This window comes from Furipterus horrens, unplaced genomic scaffold (genome assembly GCF_987537825.1).
Source record: "Furipterus horrens unplaced genomic scaffold, mFurHor1.1.pri manual_scaffold_3, whole genome shotgun sequence".
Classification (NCBI taxonomy): domain Eukaryota; kingdom Metazoa; phylum Chordata; class Mammalia; order Chiroptera; family Furipteridae; genus Furipterus; species Furipterus horrens.
In genome coordinates, this window is record NW_028327173.1 from 143,443,127 (window position 1) to 143,450,889 (window position 7,763).

Sequence of the window (7,763 nt, forward strand, 5' to 3'; positions counted from 1 at the left end):
AAAACGTTTCAACGTTAGCACCAAAGGGAAATCAAAGAATCCTTACTCACACTTGCCAACATGCATAACTGGTTTTATATACTTGATTAGTTCTATCACATTTCTGACGACTACAAAATATTTTTACTATTATATCAAGATGATATGGAACATTTGGAACACAAATGAAATATGGATAAAATAAGTATACTGATTTCACCCCCCAAGAACCTTGGGGTTATTTATGCAAATAACATCTGTTTAAAGGTATCTTCTGCACACCAGAAATCTTGATGTCTTTTTATTTGCAAATTCTTGTTAAAAATTTAAATTTTCCTGGAATGTATAACATCTTCATCCCTCAAAAGCCAACTTTCAAAGATAGAAATGGAGAAGAAGCTGCTGAGATGGAGGAACGAGTGCAGGAAAGTGGAGAAAAAATGGGAGATCGTCGATTTGGGGTTTGGGATTGTCTAAGTGGGCCACAGGCACTGCTGTTCTCCACACTGAATTCAATGTTCTCAGTCTTCACTCCTAAGTTAAAGGCACATCCTCCTCCAAACTGTTGTTTGACCACATCCTCATGTTTGCTCGTCACAAACCTTACCTGCTTTCAATCGCTCCATTTATTTCATTTATTCCAGCACCACCACCTTTCTTCTTGCCTAGAAATGGAAAATAAAAATCAACATGAATGCCACATATGACTTTTGGCATTTCATCCCAAAGTTCACAAAAATAACAACAATTTAAGTCATTTATTATTTTTAAGACTGTGTACCCAAGATGGTGTTAATGCTTCCATGTTCTGTTAAGTATATTTTTGTTGTGCTCACTTGTTTAATTTAAATATAGTTGAAGTAGTTATTAAGATTGTGAAAGAATGCTGAGTTCCAAAGATAAACAATATATAATTCTTATTCTATTTGGCAAACTTGGCATAACCAAAAAAGAAGTTGCACAGGTAGAGAGAATAAAGATCACTTGAAATTTGTCCTGAAAATTTCAAAGTATATGAATATTCAAAAGGAAGAAATATAATAAATTGTTAATATTGTAAAGCTCTCAATATATGATTTTCATGAGCATTACAAGGTGGTTGACACTATTAGGAATTCAGTGTTTATAAGTTAGAAAAGCCTCTTTTGTCATACCACTTAAAAAGAACATAATTAAAACACTATTGTGTCAGATATATTTCCTTCCCCTTGAAAAATGAGTAAAATTAAGAAATGTAAATAACTTTGAGTAGAGAAATTGAATTGTAATGAAAATGTAAAGAACTAAATGTAGCTTGAATGGATAAAAATCAAGGGGGGGGATGACTAGTTAACCAATTTTTTGAAAGAAACACAAAAGAAATAGAGCAATTAGGTGAAATTGAGCAAAGGAATACTTAGGCTGTGTATTAAGTAGTAGTTTCTAACATTGATGTTTGTTGGACTCTGGAAAAATTACTCTCTTATCTTGTTTAAACTGGACTGGATCAAGCTTTCCCTGTGGGGATAATGGGTCATTTGAGCAAACTAGTGGTGTGTGATTCTAATAAATTGTTTTTACTCCTGATTCCTGTGAATCAAAAATTTTACAGTATCTAGACATTGATTCTACTAATTAATCCTTTCCCCTCCATTATGTTAACCTTTTTTTCTCTATAGCCCTTATGATTCACTTTTAAAGAAATATAAAGAAAATATAGTACTATTTTATTATTTTGCCAGAGTAAAATAAAGCAAATAACAGAAGTATTGAAAAGCAGTCAATTTTTGGTTTGGAATATTTTGGGAATAGAAATTTACATCTGTTAAATAAGGACTAGGCATTTTATTGCTGTTAGGGAAATGTTTACCATGGATATTTTAATTCTAAAGTAATGTAGAATTCAATTCTAGTTACAAAATTTTCTATTAAACCAGTCATTCAGAATGACCTCCATCCCAAAGCTGTTATTACATAAAATTTGTTATGAAACCTAAAATTTTATTTCACACACTTAATAAAGTATATTGTTTATATAATTATAACTCATATAAGTATAGCATATACATACATTTATATTCTCTCTAAGTACTGTATACTATTTTTATCATAATGATAATTCCCACATTTAATAAGCTAAGATGCTATCACACTATATTATTTCCTTGGGCTTAAAAATATTACATAGCTTTTTTTTTACATAACAATAAGAACTCTTCACAGACACAAGAAGAAAATTTTGTTTGCTTTAAAATGAATAAATGCATTTTGTATGTTGAAATAAAAGTAGCAAGTAGTATTTCCACATTTGCCCTACAACCTAAATTCCAATGCTGTGGTATATGAGAAAATGAGACTTCTCAAATATAAGTACAAAGGGGTTACCTTATCTCTTCCCAAGTAACATGAGTGATTTTGATGGAGTCAGCCTTACCAAAACAACTTAGGATCCTGAATGAAGGATCATGTCTCATAAACAAACAGTAATTGACTGATGTTTAACATCTATTTGTGTTGTCATTAGGGAAATTGTCTGGGAAGCCACTATGCATGTCTTGTTGTCCAGCCTAAACCAAGATCATTTGATCCTTCTAGGCAAAGAGCCGGCTTGCTGACATAGAATGTTTTTTATAGTGCTGAGCACAATGACATTATTTGTCTCCTCCTTCAAATAAAATGTTCAGTAATCTAGGGTTTTCTAATCTGTTTACCAGCCGTACTGATGAGCTGGATTTATTTAACTGTTATCACCAAACTGACCCACGTTATAATGACAGATAATGTTCCAATGAACAAAAGTATCATCTGTCTCAGGCTTTTCTTTTCTATGAAAAGAGAAATTTATGTTCGAAGATTCCACTTTTTCCCTATTCTTTACATGTAAATATGTCAGAGATAGATTAAAATGGCATTCAATATAGACTACTATTTTTAAAACAAAGTTGTCATTTGACTGCTGGTGAATTGCTCATAAATTCAGGACTGAATAAAGAGATCAGATTACATTAAATGCATTTTGGTATCTATAACTTTCTGCAATGAATTAAAATTGGCTGATCATGTCTCTAGTGCATTTCATTTTCTGTTGATTCATGTACTGTAATATAACCTTCAAAATTCCCTTATGCCAACAAACTCACTCAGATATGCTGAGTGCAGGAGGAGATTAAAGTGGCTATAAGATTGAAAACTATATGAAGACACTAGATAATGCAGTAGAGGTATAATGAAAGTATAAACAAAGCCAGTAAATGTAGAAATTATTGTTCATATAATCCACTGTTGAATTCAATGGAGAGTTTAGCTCCCTGCCAAATATATATTAATACCAAACAAATTGGCAAGATCAATACACCAAGCCTGTTTCATTCTTATTAAAGTACTTCTCTCTTTGAGGCTAAGCATAAGTAAGGCGTACCATTCTCCTTTGGAAAATGTAGTATTTCCCCAATAGGAATTTAGCATTCAGATATATGTGCAGACTCCCAGCTCTGAGAAACTCACATCAGATTATTTTCCTTACTCTTTAAAATTGAAGTTACTTATAGAAATAACTTTTCATATTTTCCTGAACAGTAGCTTTTTGTTCCTACATTATGAAAGCCAATCCATCCTTTAAAGGCTCTTTAAGCTGGCAAAAGAAAAAAAGGCATTATTTCTGAGTTAGGAGCCTCCATTGTTTCAGTGGTTGCTAGAGCTATGGATGAATGCTTTCAGCAGAAGTTAAAAGAGATAATGAGTCTTTAATGATACAAAATCAGAGCCTTGTGTGCCTAGTGAAGCCTGACACCCACTCCAGCTTGCAGCTAGCAAGGGAAACTCATCGCTGTTGGTGTTGTAAGCCAAAAATACGCACAGAGTGCCTTCTTGGAAATGTGTGTATCCCTTAAGATAGAATCAGCAGCACTTATCTGTAAGGTTAAACTATTCTGAGATACAAAACAAAATACATCGATAAGCCTATATGTTATCCCTCACCATCCACCCCTTTTAAAGTTTAAAGTGAATGTACCCCTACCTTCAGAGCAACATCTTTTATTTTATTCCAGACTTTTTCGAGAGCAATTTCCTTTTGTGTGTATTTTTATTTCTCTTCCTCTCCACCAAAACAACAAACAAGAAACTTCAGTGCCACCTGCCTGGGAATGCTTTTGGCTATGCTGACCAGTTAGGTTACTTGGATAATGTGAGAGAGATTTTTGTCCACCAAGTTTTAGGAAACTGTTTGAATCTGTGCTGTGTAAATGCCTTAAGTCCCAGCCAAAAACTTCTGGGGGGCAGTGGGAGGAAAAAAAATCTCTCCTCCATGAACACAAGCCAGGCTCCTTGATGTTAAATCAGATTTGCTCTTGAAAGGATTGGCATGTCTGATATGATCAGGAGGCTTCAGTTGTGCTGATTATAAATTAAAATTAAGAAAAACAGATTGTTCTGGAAAATAAGAAACATAAGGGCACATTGCTGCACTCCAGTCTTTGCAATGATGCTTTAAAAGTGATGGGTATGGGACTTATTTATTGTAGGAAGCCTAACTAGATTATTGGCTAAAGATTTGCATGCTATCATCCTTGTACTGAGGTGCCAAAGCCAGTTACAGAAATGAAGAAAGGAAAATATCAACGTACCTTGACTTGGAGTATATGTAGCATTTATTTTTCTTTCATTTTCATTAAAATGTTCATGTTGGGAGCTGGGGGGAAGATGGGATTAAGTAGGCAAATAGCGCATAATTTATTGAAAGCAACTAACTTATTCTGCTATTTTTTAGGAAAGAAATTTAGTTTATATTTTTCCCCCTTTCCCATTTATTTTCTTTACTCACTGCTGGACACATTGGTGCTGATGAAATATAACCATTGAAGTTGCAGACAGAGAAAGGGAACATGGGGATATTCCCAAGGGCTAAAATATATGGAGAGCGGTGGGGGTGGTGGGGGCGGGAAAGAGGACAAAAGTGTATTTGTTACCCCAAATTAGTATTTTAAGCTGTGTTATTAGTGACACAAATAAGCAATAATTGTTGATAATGTGGATATATTTTAAAGAACTGATTAATCTTAACTCTATGATGGTGAGGTTATGATCTGTTTCTGGGCATCAGTACAAAATATTACTGTAAATAGGTATGTGTATTCTCAGAAAGTCTTCTATCATCACCAGAGAACTGGAGTCTCTTCCTTACAGAAAACATAATTGTTAAATGAGAGAATTGTCATAACTATGCACAATATATTAGCTTATAACTTTTCTGGGAATATAGAAAATACCGGATAACTTCAGAGAAACTAGGTCTAGAAAGAGCCATTAGTTATTTTTTCCAACCTCCTCCCTCACATTCTTTCAAGGGTATTGGACATGTGAACTGTTTTTTTCTTATCAGTAAGCAGACTATACGGGATATAGTTAGTTTTCTTAAACTTAGTTAATGCATCAAGGGCCATAGACAACCTCCCCCCCAAAATGCGCAACTTTCTTCTGAAAAGAAGTTTTCTTCTGTATAATCTTCTACCTCTATAGAGCATAATTTAAGTATCTAAAACAAAGTGATAATTTCTTGAATTCTGAATGCAGTATTTTGCAAAACCTCACATGCCTAGAGATGGGCAAGAATGCATTGCAAAACCAGCATGTTGCTACTGCCTGAACAACCAATATCCATATGCAATCTGTACGTTAAAATGGTGTCCAGAAATAAACCCTTGAAACACAGGAATAATTTATTTATATAATAAATATTTAAGAAGTGCCTACAATATCAATCAATCCAACTTTATTTATTTACTTACTTAATGTCATTCATTATGTCAAAATTATTTGTTTGTTTGTTTATTATGTTATTCATTATTCTATGTGCTAGGGATATAGTAGTGAGCAAAGAAGATAAAAATCCCTGTCTTACAGTCTAGTCTCTACACAAGATACTGGGAGCAGAGGAATGAGTAAGACAGAAAGATCTAGGCCTTCATGACCCTTAAAGTCTAATGGACATGACAGTCAGTAAGCCAGTAAATACATACAAACACATGCAAATATATACATACATAAAGCAGATAAATAATGTGAATATGTAAAACAAATGGAGGGTGATAGAGGCATAGAAGAAGCTGATGTCTAATCTAGGTTAAATATAAAGATAAGTCTTCTTGGTGATGGAAAGATTAATACTTTTGAAATCTTTTCTGACTTTCTTTCCCATAGCCATAACCAAATTCTCAAAAGAAATACGATTGAAATGTAATTCTATCTCATTTTCCCAGAGTAAAATGAATCAAATAAGAATATTTAAAATGGGTGGATATATTTTCTGAGAATATTTTTAAGGAGTTTCTTTTTGGTTAAAAAATAAAATAAAAACGCAAACAAACATGTTAAGATATGTTCTTATGTTAACTTATTTAAACAAATTAGAGGGTTTAGGTGATTAGATAATTCCAGAATAACTCTTTGAAGGAAAAAGATATATATAATTCAGGTCTTGGCATTGAAAGATTCAGATTATTGGTCAATAATAGTCACATGTTTCAGATGGATTTTCAGCTACTTATTTTATGTTATTAGAACATATGCAGGGAGGCAGTAAGGCAGTAAGGAAAGAAGCAGCAGCCGACAGCGTTAAAGGTTCCGATGAGACTGAGGACCAGAGAGAGAATGTGACTTCCCAAAATCACAGAGTAATTGCTAGAGCTGCACAAGGACCTGAGCCTGTCACTGAAGAGACCAGAGATCTTTCAGTTACAGTCTTGGGAAACAGCCCTAAGATCTTTGCAAATTATCTTGTGGAGAGAAAATTTTTAAAGTCAAAAGAAGCTGGAAAGCTCCCCCAGATGGCTGGGAGTTGATCAAAACAACACTGGATGAATTAAATCAAAAGATGAGAGAAGCTGAAACAGAACCTCATGAGGGAAAGAGGAAAGTGGAATCTCTGTGGCCTGTCTTCAGGATCCACCACCAGAAGACACGCTATATTTTTGACCTTTTCTACAAGCGGAAAGCCATAAGCAGAGAACTGTATGAATACTGTATTAAAGAAGGCTGTGCTGACAAAAACCTAATTGCAAAATGGAAAAAGCAGGGATATGAGAACTTATGCTGCCTGCGGTGCATTCAGACATGGGACACCAATTTTGGGACAAACTGCATTTGCCAAGTCCCCAAAAGCAAGCTTGAAGTGGGCCGGATCATCGAGTGCACGCACTGTGGCTGCCGGGGCTGCTCCGGCTGAGGCCCTCAAGCCCTCACCCCTCTCCACCCAGGATTTTGGACATCACAGGCCTGTCCTGTCACCTCTTTCCTAAGAACAGCTCTCCTCATAGAGCAATGCCCAAGGCCCAAGTGGGAGCACAGTCTCTTATGTGTGAAGGCATTTGTTGTTCATCAGCTGTAATTTGTAGAAATAAAACTTTGAAACCTCGGGAAAAAAAAAAAAAGAACATATGCAGTATTGTATGAAATATATTTACAAAACTAGGAGCTTTGCCAAAGGTGTTGTTTCTAGTGTTCTTATTATATTTCAATATATAATGTTAAATGTTAAATAGTAGCTTAGATGAGAACAAACTAGTTAAAAACTCTTACAAATATAACATAGTAATCCATTTAAAAGGTGCCATAAAATTTAAAGATGGGAAGACAGTTGGGCTGGTCATTTTGCCATTCTATTCAGACACTTTGATTTTTCCATAACATTATTCCTAAAAGCTTTATTCTGGTCTAATTTTACTGACTCAAACAATAGAATTTTCAACATAACTTAAATGATTGTGTCACTAAATATATTTCACTGTTATAATTTTTCTTAACCTATT

General features: G+C 34.3%; 1 pseudogene; it reads left to right on the forward strand.

Annotated features, from left to right (window-relative positions):
* The first annotated feature begins 320 nt into the window (after positions 1–320).
* Positions 321–7,180, forward strand: LOC150016241 (protein BUD31 homolog pseudogene; annotated as a pseudogene).
* Positions 7,181–7,763: the final 583 nt, after the last annotated feature.